Genomic DNA, 14,898 nt, shown 5'->3' on the forward strand with positions numbered 1-14,898 from the left:
AACCGCTGGGGGTTAGGCAGAGTGATGTGACCAATACTGACCAATGAAATGGAGGAAAGGAACCTGTGTCCCTTCGAGACTCAAGCAGTAAAACCTCCCTGTGCAGTTCTTGAGTCTGTCTCTTCCCTTCCAGGAGGGGTATGGAGGCCAGGTGTTGAATGATGGGGACGCAAGATTGCTGACTCACTGCACAGGCTCCAGCAGCCTGGGATAATGTCTGATCCATAGCAGGTTTTGACTGATCCAGAAATACAGTTTTACATATTAAATCACTGAGATTTGGGAGTTGCTATCACTGTGCTGAAAGCTAGCCTAGCCTGATTAATACAGGATTCTCACCACACGAACATAAAACATCTTCCTGGCACTTATTTGAAATGCTTTTTTGCTCGTCAAGATACAAATAATGTGACTGATCTCTTTTAAGCCATCTATAGACTCCTCGTTGCATCTTTAGTTAAAACTCACAGAAGTCAGGAGGCATTTTGTAAATGATGAGAATCATCTTAAAATTTGAGATAGACCCGTATATCAAACACAAAGCATAACACCAATTCTTCCCTCTTCTGGATCAGTCTTTCTAAATTTTCGTGATATTATTCTTTTTTTTTTTTTTTTATTCTGTTCTTAGGTCCTGTCATTTATCACCTTCCTTTAGAGTCTGGCTGAGCCGCGAATCATCTGGAGACTTTGTAGTAGACTGTATCTTGAGTTGACCTCTTTCATTTGGACGCCAAAGCCATTTTTACAGCTGTTCATTGCTATTCTCTTTGTCAGGAAGAATGTTTTGCTTAAAGGGTCTTTAAAATGGCAGAAGCTTGACACACGCCTGCCAATAAACTAGAAACTTATATTAAGAAGCCATTCTGCACAGCACTTACAGAGCCATATAGGATACTCCTCCACTATTACCTTGATAACTGCCTCAACTACCATCATCTACCACTTATTGATCATCAACAATGTGCTTGGCCCTATGCTAATGAAGCCTTTAGAAATATTCTCTAGTTATCCCTACAGCATTTTCTGGCATAAATTATTCTACCTATTTTACAAGCAAAGAAACTGAGGCTCAGAGAAGGTAAACTTTCCTAAACTTTTACAGCCAGATAGTATTAATGTCAGGGTTCAATCCTGATTTTACTGACTAAAGAGTCCATGCATTTAATCACAGAATTCTACTGACTTCCAGTTGGGAAAATAGAGTCACAAAGGCAATGCTGAAATATTCTTCCCCTCAGCCTATCTGTATGTGTCCTACCTGCTTAGTGCTTTGCTTAGAAGGTCCAACACAGCAGATGCTTTTTTAGTTTGGAAGGTTCATTTTAAATTAAAAAAAGTAACTCGACAGTCTTTTCTTTCAGGAATAAAAAGGAATGTTAAAGCTAGTATATTACTATTAAGTTTTCCCCTTGATTTCAACGTTGAATGGCTCTTGCAACAACTTCCTGAAAGGTTTTTTTCTTCCCCATCAGCCAGGTTTAGTTGAAAGTTTACATTTCTGCCTGGAAAGATACCAGGCTAACCCCCTTCACATCAGCAATTTGTTGGGCCTTTGGCGTGTTGGGAGGGATGAGGGTGCAGCCAGCCAGCACATTCACAAGAGACTAAGGAAGAGAGTTATAGAGGTGATCTGTGTGGCTCTCCAGCTCGCTGAACTGCCTCAAGATCCTGACGACACCCTTTTACATTGTAGAAGAATCTCCTCTTTCTGTAAAACACTCTCCATTAGGGACTGGTGTTCATTTATATCTCTCTTAAATTGCCAGTAAAGCTGCAGAGAAGACTTGAGATCTGTACGACTGGACCTGGGTGGACTCGAGTGGTGGTAACATCTGCTGTATTTCACAGTCAGCAGATCAGCTCTCCCAGCTGATAGCAAAATGTCTTCACACATTGCACCAGGAGTTCTTTCCCTTGCTCTCCTTTCCTGGGGAGGGGAGGCGGGGGGGGGGCGGGTTGCCCTTCAGTATCTAGATCTGAGAATGCCAGTCTGCCCAACACAGCCTTAAGTGAGGGGTCCAAAGGAGACCCCCAGGGTTTGGGCACTCACCAGACCACCTTCTCTGCAGAGTCCCTTGTGTGGACAAAGGAGGACAGAATTAGAACAATTTTTCCCAAAATATATTCAATTCTTTCCCATAACAATTGTTGATTCGTAATAAACATAAGCCTAGTGAATAGCTATTTAATCTTAGGTACTCTTTTTCTTCTCTGTCTAGGTACAATCTTTTAATCCCTTCACATTCTGTCCCTAGGTAAAACCATCCAGCCCTGTGGCTTTAAATACTGACTAAATTCTTGAATTCCCAAATTATATTTCAAGTGTAAACTTCTCCTTGGAAGAGGCACCTGGGTGGCTCAGTCAGTTAGGCCTCTGACTCTTGATTTTGGCATGGGTCATGATCCCGGGGTCTTGGGATAGACCCCACAGTGGGCCCCGTGCTCAGTTGAGAGTCTGCCTCTCTCCCTCTATCCCTCCCCCCACTGTGTGCATACACACACACTCTCTCTCTCTCTCTCAAATAAATAGATCTTTAAAAAACCAAAAAATACAAAAACTTCTCCTTGGAGTACTAAACTTACTTACCCAAGTGTCTGCTTGGCATCTCCACTTAATGATTATCACAGGCATCGCAAGCTTAAGATATTCAAATCCAGGTTTTTTTTTTTTAATTTTTAAAGGATTTTATTTATTTATTAGTGAGAGACACACACACACACAGATAGGCAAAGATAACAGGCAGAGGGAGAAGCAGGCTCCATGCAGGGAGCCCGATGCGAGATTCAAACCCGGGTCTCCAGGATCAGGCCTTGGGCTGAAGGCGGTGCTAAACCACTGACCACCCGGGCCACCCCAAATCCTTTTTTTTTTTTTTTCATTTCTTCACTCTGCCCTTGATTCATGTATCTTCCAGGCTTTACCATGCTCCTATCTATCAAATCAGAACCCTAGTGCATTGATCAGGGTCCAGTTGGGAGAGAAAAACCACACCAGTTACTTGAACAGAGAATTGATCAAATATAAAGAATTAGATATAAAGTTGCTGGCTAGGTAACTGAAAAGACTAAAGAACACTAAATTGTTAGTAAGTAGCAGTGCAAGGAATAGCCACCAGCTCTAGGCCTGGAGAACAAAGAGAAAAATCAGAGTTCATTAAGAAGAGATTCTGGAAAGGTAGGCTCCTGCAGAGATAAGGCTGAGACACCTGAGAGAGAGCAGGAGTGAGGCTGTGAGTGTTGGAAACTGCAAACTAGACTCGGCCTCTGCTGCAGGAAGGAGGAGGAGCTTCTGCTGCGGTGAAGAACAGGAGGCTGGAGGTGACTTTCCTGGTAGCAGAAAGCCCACAGAAAGTCATCAGGAGGGACCAAGACCCTTGTTCTTCCTGCTGTGCAGTCTATGGCACCCCCTAATGGCAACGGCGCACAGGAAGCAGTGGGAACACAGGAACTTGGTTTGTGGTCCCAGCTCCAGCATCACATAGCAGAGTGTGGAAGGTGGACTTGCAGAGAGATGATACCCTGATAATCAATCCGTTAGTTATTAAGGACTTAGTAACTGAATTATCCTTTATTCTCTCTGCCTAATTCCATTACCAAATCCACCAGAAAGTTTTAATACTGCTCTGTCTAAAGTAGTTCTCAATCTTAATTTTTGTTGACTTACCCTCTACCCTCCTCTTTCCCATGAATTTGATCCAAGGCTCTGTCATCTTTACCCTGGATTATGGCAGTATCTATCTACTGGATTTCTTAATTTCACTCTTGCTTCCCTCTAAATTACACATTCATTCAACAAATGTTTATTGAGCACTTACTGTGTCCCGGGGGCACTTAGACTAGACCAGTAAACAAAACAAATGAAGTCCTATCCTTTGGAGCTTCAATTTTAGCCACTCACATCAACACAAAGTAGCAAGATGGCTTTTATTAAAGTATACTTTAAATTGTGTACCTGCTTAAACCCTTTAAAGACTTTCCTATTCCAAATAGAAAAATGCCAAACTCTCTATGAAGGATAAAGCTAGGTCTGATCTGACAACTTTCAACTTCTCCAGATTTGGTAGTATCCTTTTCCTTCTCCCCTGTTCTCTGACAAACTAGCCAACTTTCAGTTTCTTGGACATGCCAAAATCTTTTCCTGCTAAGGATCTTCCTGCATTCATTTCTTTTTGGCTAAAAAGATCTTTAACTCACTCTCTGCATGTCTTTATCACACTATTCAAGTATCCACTAAACTATCACTTCCCATTTCTGAAATATATATATATATTTATAAATATATATATTTATATTAGTTTACTAATTAGTCTACTTCATTTGTTTCTATTATTTTTTCCTCTTCAGTTCCTTCATAGAATTTGCCATAATTTACAATTTTAACTAAATATCTTATTTGATTGTTTGCTTGTTAAACATGTCTTTTCCACTAGACTGTAAGTTTCATAAGAGCAGGGGTCAGATCATGTCTATATTCCAGCATAAAGCACAATGTCAGGTGCTCCATAAATATTTATAGAATGAATTAGTCAATTAAAAGTTGTAAGAATTCAGTTCAATATTGTTTAACCCAGCAATAACTAACCTTATTTGACCACAGACCATTCTTTTTTTTAAACTTATTTTATTTAAATTCAATTAGTTAACATATGTCATTATTTTCAGAGTTAGAGTTCAGTAATTTATCAGTTGCATTTAATACCCAGTGCCAGAAATTTTGTTCTGCAGTTTTGTTCAATTTATAATTTGAATCTACTATTACCAACTTGAAGCACATTATTTTGTTTTATTTAAATTCAATTAATTAACATATAATGTATTATTGGTTTCAGAGGTACAGTTCAGTGATTCATCAGTCTTATATAACCCGCAGTTCTCATTACATTATGTGCCTTCCTTAATGCCCATCACCCAATTATCCCATCCCCCCATCCACCTCGCCTCCAGTGACCCTCAGTTTGTTTCCTAGAGTTAAGAGTCTCTTATGGTTTGTCTCCTCTGATTTCATCTTATTTTCTTTTCCCTCCCTTCCCTTCTGATCCTCTGTTTGTTTCTTGAATTCCACATGAGTGAAATCATGTAATTATCTTTCTCTGGTTGACCTATTTCACTCAGCATAATAACCCCCACGTTGATGTAAATGGTAAGGTATCATCCTTTTTGATGGCTGAGTAATATTCCATTATGAAAAAACACCACATTCTTTATCTATTCATCTGTCATCTGTTAACTGTCAATAGGCATCTGGGTTCTTTCCGAAGTTGGGCTATGGCCACAGGTCGTTCTTAACATAATACCTTTGAACCTCCTAAAAAAAAACCTCATGTTCTATTAAGAGATATTGGGTTATAGAGGCTTTCATTTGGGATCCTCCCTGGCCCTTGTTTTACTTGTGGAAAAACAACTTTGGAGCAAAAGATACATTGGATTAAATTTTACTCTCAGGGAAAAGAACAAAGGATTTATGGTTATTTTTTATGAGACCCCAGGAGGCACCCAAAGTTCAGTGACAAAGTTATGGTCTAAGCCCTAACTAGACTAAATTCCAATGCTAACTCTCATCTGTAAAATCAAGGTTACAATTCTGATATTTCAGGATTGTTTGGAGGAAATAACACATACAAGATAATTGATACAATATGAAGCACACAATAGGTTCTTTTTTTTTAATTTTTATTTATTTATAATAGTCACATAGAGAGAGAGAGAGAGGCAGAGACACAGGCAGAGGGAGAAGCAGGCTCCATGCACCGGGAGCCCGATGTGGGATTCGATCCCGGGTCTCCAGGATCGCGCCCTAGGCCAAAGGCAGGCGCCAAACCGCTGCGCCACCCAGGGATCCCAATAGGTTCTCAATATAAATGTTAGCTCCCACATTTTCACTTTTTCCCTTTGTCCATCTATTGGAGAAATAAATTGTCAACAGTCTGCAGAGAATAATGGAACAATATTGACAGCATAACTCTGGCATAGATTATATTAACCACTTAGTGGACAGTGTTATTAACCAATGAAATATTTATAGTTTTTCATCTCTTTATCTCTAAATCTCTCATCTACTTGACCTGCCAGTAAATATTAGATCTGGTCCTGCCCTTAAGAATACTAAAATTAGTTGTGGAAAAGTCAACTCAAATGAAATAACTAGAGAGAAATAAGATGCTAATAGGCAATAAGAGATGTAAGAAAGGAGGCATAAGCATTGAAGTATGTGAGGTTTCTCTTATAAAGGAGAGTGGGGGCATGGATAGGCAGTTTCTCTTAAACAGCCTCTCATAATCGAGCAGTTTAAGAAATGTTTTTGGATGGAGTTTGGGAAGTCTACCCCAAATAAAATGAAATTCTGATTTAGCAATGTGCCCTTCCAAGACCACAGTGCATTTTAAGGAATCTATCCTCATAAATTTCAAACGAAAGAAAAGATCCAAGCCACTTTCATAAAGCCTGACTTCTCAGCAGAGTGCTTCATTACAGACCCTGGGAGGCTTAAATGGCAGGCTAATTTTTCTTCTTCCCCAAAATTGAAAACAGCTTGAGCTCTTGAAAGTCCTTGTCATCTACCAAAGCAGATGGAAACTAAGGAAGAGAACAACTTTACAACAAAATAACATCAGGATTAACCTATGGAGACAGTGAATTCAACAGAATACTGTTTCTATGCAAGACTGTAACCTTGGGTCTCCTTGCTCTTGTGGAGAGCACTATGGCACCATTCTAAAGAATGATGAAAAACTTGAGGTAAAGGAAGGCATTGTGGTACCTTTCCCAGAAGCCTAATTTATGAAAATAAATCCAGTTAGATTTGCAAAGTCTAGGAAAGAGTTCAAACAGTGGCAGCAAGAAGTTATCTGTTACCATTGGATTTGAAGTTATCAGTGAGGCACACAGAAAGATATCAAATACAAAGTTAGATAACCAAAAGTGTTAGTCATCTACAATTAGTGTAAAATTAAATGAATGATTTTTTGATTGGTCTCTGTTTAATATATACTTCATCTAGGGGGACAAGGGAGAAGGAGAATGGGCAGGTCATGTGTCCTGCACCCTCAGTTAGCCCAAGCAGCTCCAATCTGTCGTTTGAATATTTTAATTTTGTGTCTGAAAAATGGGTTCCACTGCTTTAAAAAGAGTGAAAATCACAGTTCTAGGTGATTTATGGCAGTGTCTCCAGATTCTAAGTGTGACTCTTTGGAATTGGGAGAGTTTCCAATACAAAACAAACCATGCCTAAGATTCCTCTAAAGACAGTTACCATCTGGAATTAGGACTTATTTTTTTTTTCTCTGAGGTGATATTCTTCCCCATTTTGTTTGTTAACTTACCCATAACCTAGTTACTTGATTATAGTATTAGAAAAGCAGAGGTTTTGACATTTGTTTGTTTGTTTATTTATTTATTAGGTTTTGATATTTAAAAAGATAATGCTAATAGAGAACTTTTTACATGTGATTTGACAGATGAAATATAAATGAAATCCTAAATTAGCTAATGATGCATCTTTAATATTCTGCTTTTAGTAGGAACATGTCTTGGGCATATAGGTACTTGAGAATCCATAAAGCAATATTCACATTGTTGGTAAGAGGCATCTGCTAAACACAACGTCTGATACGTGCTAGGAAGATCAAAAGGAAGGACTTACGGGAAGATGGAAAGAAAGAGAAACAGAGGAAAAGAAAAAAGAGGAAGGAAAGGAGGAAGGAAGGAAGGAAGGAAGGAAGGAAGGAAGGAAGGAAGGAGAACAAGAAGGAAGAAGAAAGGGAAGAAGGGAGAAAAGGAAACAAGGAAGGAACGAAGGCAGGAAGGAAGAGAGGGAGGGACGAAAGGAAGGAAGGAGGAAATAAGAGAGAAGAGTGAAAGAAACAGCTTATATAAAATTAATATGGATGACTTTTTTTTAAAGTAACAGCTACTATGTGGTTTTACCCTCTCACATCACACCAGTCTTTTGTTTCTCAGTTCTCTGAACAGGGACATCAAAAGGCATTAATTATGAGAAAGGGAAGGAAAGAGAAAGGAAAATAAGTAGAATTTGTAGGAAACCAGACCAACCAATCTTCTTTGCTTATAGTGAACATGATTTAGAGCAATTTTGCAAACTCTGATGATCCTGAGATAAAGAGAAAAAGGGGGATTAAGGAAAAGACCTTGTATAAAAACCACTTTGTCGACAATATATTTCACTTCAATTTAATGAAATTTCACTATACCTAAATCAGCCCTAATTTCTGTGAGGACTCTTCCATTTCAGCTAGATTACCTATTCCTTGAGGAAGGGGACCACTAACATTATTAGCCTTTTCATTATTCTCAGTAGCCGGCGCATACTGGGCCTTGCAGTTGAATTTAAGTACAAGTATTAAATAACTAATGCTGGCCAGAGATATGTAAGTCAAGAAAAGGGTAATTTCATTGATGAATAAGAAGTACAAGTGAAGTGAATCTATTTTGGTTGTACAAACCTAACACTCATAATTCACTTAAATATTCAAATGGTTTCTACAGTTATGTTTGACTGTTCTTTTAGTAAGAATAATGCCCTGTTAAAAAAAAAAGAAAGGTGTTTGGTAATATGTGCTCTGTGAAGTTTTCTAAATCCTAGTTAGTTGTAAAATAAAGTCTGAATTAATCCAACAAGTATTTATTGAGCACTCAAGCACATGATTTTAGGTAGCCCTGAGCCAAGAACCACATTGTCCATGTCTCATGGAGCATCCAGTTTGTAGATTAGATGGATATTAAGCAACTTATTACCTAATTATCTTATTAAAACTATTATAGAATGCTACAATGGAGAAGGGTAGGAGGTGATGAAGTTACAGTCTCAGAATTCTTTCCTGAAAAACATTATACTTGTACCCATATATGAAAGTTAAGAAAAGAACAACTAAGTGAATAAGGAGAAAGAGAATGATATATAAGTAGCTTGTCTGAAGACACCAAAGTGAGAAGGAGTAGAACATGCTTGTGGAACCAAAGGAGGGCAGTGTGACCAAACCCCACAGCGAGGGAGAAGTAGCACAAAATAGAGTTGGAGAGGATGACAGAAGCCTGTAAGATTATGAGCAGCTTTCCATGGCTCTATTTTGTTTTTAAGTGAGATGCCCAAATTACTGAAACATGACTGTGTTTGACTATACATGAAAATTGTCAGTCTTGTATGTGTGATGAAGCTGATCCATTTTAAATTCTTTCTCCCATTGTTTCTTTTTTCCTAACCTTTAACAGGTGAGATGATGTGTAGATGTATTGTTTTAAACAATGACTGGGTTATACATTTTAAAAATTCTTTATCCAAGGGATAAGGTAAATCTTAGAAGAGAACAGAAGGACAACAATGGAGGCCACCATCTGCCAAATTGTGTTCTGTGGATATAATATGATGTCACCTTAAAAACAGAAGAATTCTGTGGTTAAACGTTTGGGGGAAATAGTAGGTTAAAGAAAGGTAAATAGGTTTCTTTATTGATGGATTCCTCGGAGTCTTTACTATTCCATCTAATCAATGTTTTCAACTAACATTCCAATCTTTACTGAACACAGGGATATAGCATGACTAGGTAAGACATGATCTCATGGGGTTTACAGACCAAGCATCATGGACTATGATCCTCCAAGAAGTAAACAGAGTTTCCAGGAGCACGAACATCGGATTGGCTTTGCCCAAATAACTGAAGATAATGGGCCTTTGGCTGGAGTAGACCAGTGGAAAAGGCCTTTTAGGATCCATATTATTTTAGGCTCATTAAATTTCATCCTGCTTGTTGATGGCATTTGAATAAAGACTTTTCTTTCATGTTTTTTTTTTTCCTAAAATGCTGCAGACAGTATTTAGAAGATTTCCTGATACGGGATTAAGAAGAGAGTCCAGAAGATGACTTTCTAGCAGTTCTGGCATCTCAGAGTTTTCCTTTCCAATGAACTTCTCCCACCTTCCCCCCAAGAGCTCTACTTCATGTAGATCCTCATGATTCATACTACAGAGTTATGGGTATTGTTTTGTGATTTTATTTAGAAGGATACAAAAGATGACTTATTTCAGATAAATCTGTTTAATGAAGATGTCTTGGCACACAAAGCACACTCAAGAATGTTCATTAAATTGTTTAATCTTGTTAGTGACAAATGTTTCCTATGAATCCTTTTCTCTTTGGTGACAATGCCATAAACTTGTGAAGTCAACAGTTATATCCACTTGCTCTGGTTCCTGACGGAAAATCCACTTTTAAGAGAATTAGCCTTGTCAGATATATGACAAGAGAAACCAGACTAGAACACAGTATAGAAGAAACTACTGAGTCAGAACATTTAAATACGTGTTAGGCTGACCGTATCCTGGAATACACCATTGAGTAAAAACACTCAATGAAAAGTGATGATCCTCCATCCTCCCTACTTCATTCATCACTGAGTAAATTCCGCTTTTATTAACAATAACCTTAGTTACAAGGATGACAAGAGCACAAAAATTATATGTCATTTCTTTACCAGAAAATACTGCACATTGTCAATAGGAGCTCGTCCCCAGGACTGGATGACTAGGAGCCAACTTTCCTCCATTATTCTCCCTGAAAGCCTAGTACTTCCCTTCATGCATGCATGTCAACTTCATTCTGTCTTTCTTCTGCTGATGTTTTCCCTACTTCTCTTGCCATTAGAGCAAGGTGATAGCCATAACTGCATCACCGGTCACAGCCCTAGATCTGCAGAACCTCCTAATTCCTGTTCTTGGCTTGAATTTCAGTTTTGTAAAATTGAAAAAGCACAGGTCATGTGCTTCTAGTGCTATCAGCTGTGGCCAAGACCAATGGCCCATCTGCTCTGTTGTTCACATAAGGAGAGGCATGGTACACAAAATGATCGCCATTATATTTTTTATGCCTTTTTGAAACTAAATGTAAATACATCTCAATGTCACATCAAGAAAGTTTTAGCTGAGACAACACAATATTTGAATGATTAAAATAAATCACATAAAACCTAAATACTATGTGATTTTCTATTGGGATGTATTTATGAATGTTCATAGAAATCTTACCATAGCTTGTCATTCTAAGCAAGGAGGTGCTTAAATGGTAGCACATAGAATCCCCCATAGATTTTGTTGAAAATAAGAATTCCTCTGCCCTACCTTGGAAAGTCTAAGTAAGTCTGAAAGATTTGTTCATGCTCTCTCTAGGTGATTCTTCTGTAAATGGGACACAGTTTGAAAAATATGGGTCTAGATTAAATAAAAGGAAAAAAAAAGAACAGGACTAATAATGTGAGAAAAGGGCCTTCAACAAAGGGGAGGACAGATGAGAACTAGTTATTGATTGTTTCTGGGGTATCCTTTCCTTGCTATAAACTTTCTCAACCACCAGGAGAACCATCAAAGTGCTTATTCCTGAATCAAACATTCTCAGAGGATTTTTCCACTGTAACATACTCCTTGGATTTGTGTCCAGCAATGTCCAGTTATTTTCATGAAAAGATGTGCAGCACCCCACTTCGGATGACAATTTCTCATCAAGGAAGACAACATACTATGCGCTCCTGCCAGAGGATAATAGAGACAGCTATTGCTCATTCAGGTTATGAATGCAAAGCCAGCTTTGCAGTCAGGCAGAGCTCAGTTCTCCTCTGAGATCAGCTGAATGAAAATGATACAAATTCTCTTTTCAAGCACCTGTCAAGGGAAGAACATACACACTCCACAAAGGGGCTACATAAGTGATCTTGCACTCAGAGACAGCATTGTGAGGATCATTACATTGTTTTTGCAAAAGTCAACTTTAACAATGACAGGAGTTTTGCAGCAACTGCAAAATTTCAGAGGCACAACCCGCCATAAGTGAGGAGGAACATGACACACAGGGAGTCTTTGTTCCTCTCCCGTTCAGCCCTAGGCTAGGTGTCTTTTGGTGTTATATGAAAAAAATGGCAGAGACCTCTTTTTTAAACATTTGTTCACAAAGGCTCTAATTTCATTGATCTAGTGATTAATTTGTCTATTTTTTAAAAATTGTTGTAAAATATTAAGGCATAGTTTTCATTAAGCTGGACCAAGAACTATGCTATATGCTAGGGATATGCCTGGATGCAAAACTGGCATAGCCCCAGGGGCACCTGGGTACCTCAGTCTATTGAGCATCTGATTGTTGATTTCAGCCCAGGTCATGATCTCAGGGTCAGGAGATCAAGCCCACATCAGGCTCCATGCTCGGTGTGGGGTCTGCTTGAGATTCTCTCTCCCTCTCTCTTTCCCTCCTCCTCTGCCCCTCTCCTGCTTGCACTTGGCTTGCTCTCTCTTTCTCAAAATAAATAAAATCTTTTTTAAAAAACTGGCATAGCCCCTGTCTATTAAACGGGGAAATGAGGAAGACAGATATGAAGACACTAGTCACAGTCATAATACAATATTATGTGAGCTAAGTGCTCTGGAACACTGTGATGGTAGAAAATGGAGAAATTACTGCATCAGGAAGGTTAGAGGTGGTGAAACAGAGTGGTAGGGTAACAGCTGGAATAACTAGTTGAGGAATAGCCAGAAGGAGGAATATTAAATAAAAGAACCTATTTGCAAAGGTCTTGGTATGGGGGTGTTGGGGAGAGATCTAGGCAGTTCAAGAAATTGATGAAGGAGAGAGTGAGGGTGTTGTTCTAGGTCGAATTGCATCCTTCAAAAAAAAATATGTGGAGTCCTAACTCCCAGTCCCTCAAAACGTGACCTTATTTGGAAATAGGGTCATCACAGAGAGAATGATGTAGAGTGATTCCTTAATCCACTATGACTGGTTGTCCCTGGTGGTCACATTGGTGTAGAGTGGTTCCTTGATCCACCGTGACTGGTTGTCTTTCTAAGAGGAGGAAATAAACACATGGGAAGAAGATGTGACCATGTGAAGACAAAGGCAGGAACTGGAGTTCAGCTGCCCTGAAGCAAGGAACACCTGGTACACCAGCAGTTGGAAGAGGCGAGGAAGTGTCCTCACCAAGGGCTTTGAGGGAGTGTGGCCTTGCCAACACTATGTGGTAATTTGTTGTGCAGCCCCAGGAAGCATGTGCCCAGTACGACTGGTATTAAACCAAGCTGAAGTGCAAAGTGGCCAGACCACACAGGGCCTTGAAGATCTTGTTGAAGATCTTACTCTTAAGATAATGGGGTGTCAGAACAATGTTTTGACACAATATGGTAATAATGGCTAAGTCCTGTGTGAGAGGATAAGCTTACTTTTTGGTCACTTGAATTTCTCAGTAAATGAATTGGAAGGAGGCAAGAATTACAGTTAACCAAGATTCCAAATCATTGATATTTCAAAAGGCCACCTAATGAGATCAGTTTTCTTTCTACCCCAGATTTATAGGAATCAAACTTTCTCTACTGGCTAATATGGGACAGCTGAATTTGAAATATTTCAAAAAAAAAAAAAAAAAAAAAAAAAGAAAGAAATATTTCCAAACTGTGCTCCAGGGAACTAGTTCTAAGAAAAATATTTCAGGAAATAGTCTAGGTTTCTTTGGGTGTTTCTTCCTGCTTGCAGAATCACAATGTGCATTAACATTTTGTAGTCTCTTGGAAGTTCTGTAGGACTTGAACCTCAGCTCCCAAATATGTTTGACCATGAAATACCCTTGAGCCAAACCAAAACCAGAAGAAATAGGTAAAAAGTACCCATTAACTTTTCAAGGAATTCACTTTTGGAAATGCAGAGTGGTTTTTAAAAATAGTATTTTTGTGCCCTTCCTCCTTTTCAGAACTGGGAAATGCTGCCCAATACTTAGTTGCAATCTTGCCCTACAATTTTACTCTTCCTTGTGTGCATGGCCTGCTGGGGGAATAGCTGCTTACAATCTGTGAAGCTCAAATCTTCCTTCCCCTTCTCTTTTCCCAACTGAATTTCATTTGAGAGATCTGCCTTCAAGCAATTCTACAAGCAGAGTGTGGAAAAAATATTTCTGAGCAAATAAGAAATTGTAATGCGTTTTCAGATGGCATGTTTAAATGTGATTTGAAATAGATTTGAAGCCCAGACTTCAAAATGTTGGCCATCCCAACCAAGAAACACAGGGCTATACCTGGAAAGGATTCTGAGGGTCATTTGGTACAAAATGCTTATTTTGTTTATAAATAAGTGAAGGCCTAGATTGCCGAGAAAGTACCAAGCCACACAGCTGATGGTATGGCACATCAGGAGGGACATCTGAGATCTTTACTCTCAGCCCTACCTCCTCTTGGAAAATATCTTTTAGGGCCTTTAAAAAACTTATATAAACTCCTGAAAGCATTTGAATCCAGACCATTAATCTCAAATATAAGGAAGGTCACCAAAAATGGAATCAATTAATTCAGGAATCTCAGTAGCATATACCTTCTTTGTGAGTGAAACTAACCAATTCAATAAACCAATTCAGTACTATAAGGAGGGAAAATGTATAAATAGTAAATACCCTGTAAAGTTGTATGTTTTAATTGTCCATGTAACACATAAATTATTTACTTTAAGTTACCACAACTAATCCCTTTTAACACATTCATATATTTATTGTAAATTCTCTATTCTTGGTGGAGGAATTTTTTTTCCCCTCTGAACAATAAAATGTTTAGAAAATGACTCTGAAAAGTATCTGCATTGGCTCTTTTTAATTCTCTCTTCTTCCTTCTGCAATCTTTGGTCACAGGTTAAAAAACATCACCTGATCCATACCACTCAGTTAAGAGAGAAGAGTCATATTTTGCTATTGCTGCTCTTTTTACCATCCAGGCTGCAAAAAAAAAAAAAATCCTTATTAATGCATTTATGGAAATAAGTCTTAGCTTGTTCTGCTGTTGCTGTCCCACACAGATACATGTTTTGCATACCTGATTCTGTACCTAAGCACCAGCCTTTCAGACAAGATGATGGGCACAGCAGAAGG

General features: G+C 38.7%; 1 long non-coding RNA gene across 2 annotated transcripts in view; it reads left to right on the forward strand.

The window, feature by feature from the left end:
• The window catches only part of LOC112909416 (uncharacterized), a 115,644-nt gene that overhangs the window by 42,743 nt on the left and 58,003 nt on the right, over positions 1-14,898 (forward strand). The window contains exon 6 of one of the 2 annotated variants that reach the window (XR_011994352.1): positions 9,825-14,591. The exons of the other annotated variant lie outside the window; for it this stretch is intronic. This is a non-coding gene — a long non-coding RNA (uncharacterized lncRNA). Of the gene's footprint in view, positions 1-9,824; positions 14,592-14,898 lie in introns of those variants that run through there. 2 annotated transcript variants of the gene reach the window in all.

Source organism: Vulpes vulpes, chromosome 9 (assembly GCF_048418805.1).
Source record: "Vulpes vulpes isolate BD-2025 chromosome 9, VulVul3, whole genome shotgun sequence".
In the NCBI taxonomy this organism is placed as follows: domain Eukaryota; kingdom Metazoa; phylum Chordata; class Mammalia; order Carnivora; family Canidae; genus Vulpes; species Vulpes vulpes.